Source organism: Buceros rhinoceros, unplaced genomic scaffold (assembly GCF_000710305.1).
Source record: "Buceros rhinoceros silvestris isolate BGI_N320 unplaced genomic scaffold, ASM71030v1 scaffold4307, whole genome shotgun sequence".
NCBI lineage: Eukaryota > Metazoa > Chordata > Aves > Bucerotiformes > Bucerotidae > Buceros > Buceros rhinoceros.
In genome coordinates this window covers 3,935-4,360 of record NW_010423781.1, presented here as the reverse complement: position 1 = coordinate 4,360, position 426 = coordinate 3,935, and positions in this window count along the sequence as shown.

Genomic DNA, 426 nt, shown 5'->3' with positions numbered 1-426 from the left:
AGGACCGGGGGCAGGGGGGACCTGGCAGTGCTGGGGGAATGGGGGGACTCGAGGAGCTGAAAGGGCTTTTCCAGCCCAAACCAGTGGGTGATTCTGTGTCTCTGGGGTGCGTGCTGCTGTTTGCAGGGACTGTGTATGGGGTCAGGGTGCTGCCTGCAGGCTACCCAAGGTGCTGGATGCCCTCACAACACCGTGTTCCAGCAATCTTTACCAGAAAACCATGACCCCTCCTTTTCTTTCTGGGTGCGTTGACCCAACCAAACCCTCCCCACGTCTCAGGCTGTTCCCCACCTTGCTTGGTTTTAGCTCTTGCTGCTGGAAACCGCTTTCCGCTTGTCCCGAAGGAAGAGGAGGCAGCAGGGGGAGTTGCAAGGGGAAGGAGCCGTATGGCGGGGGCCCCCACCTCCCACACACCCGCGCGACGGC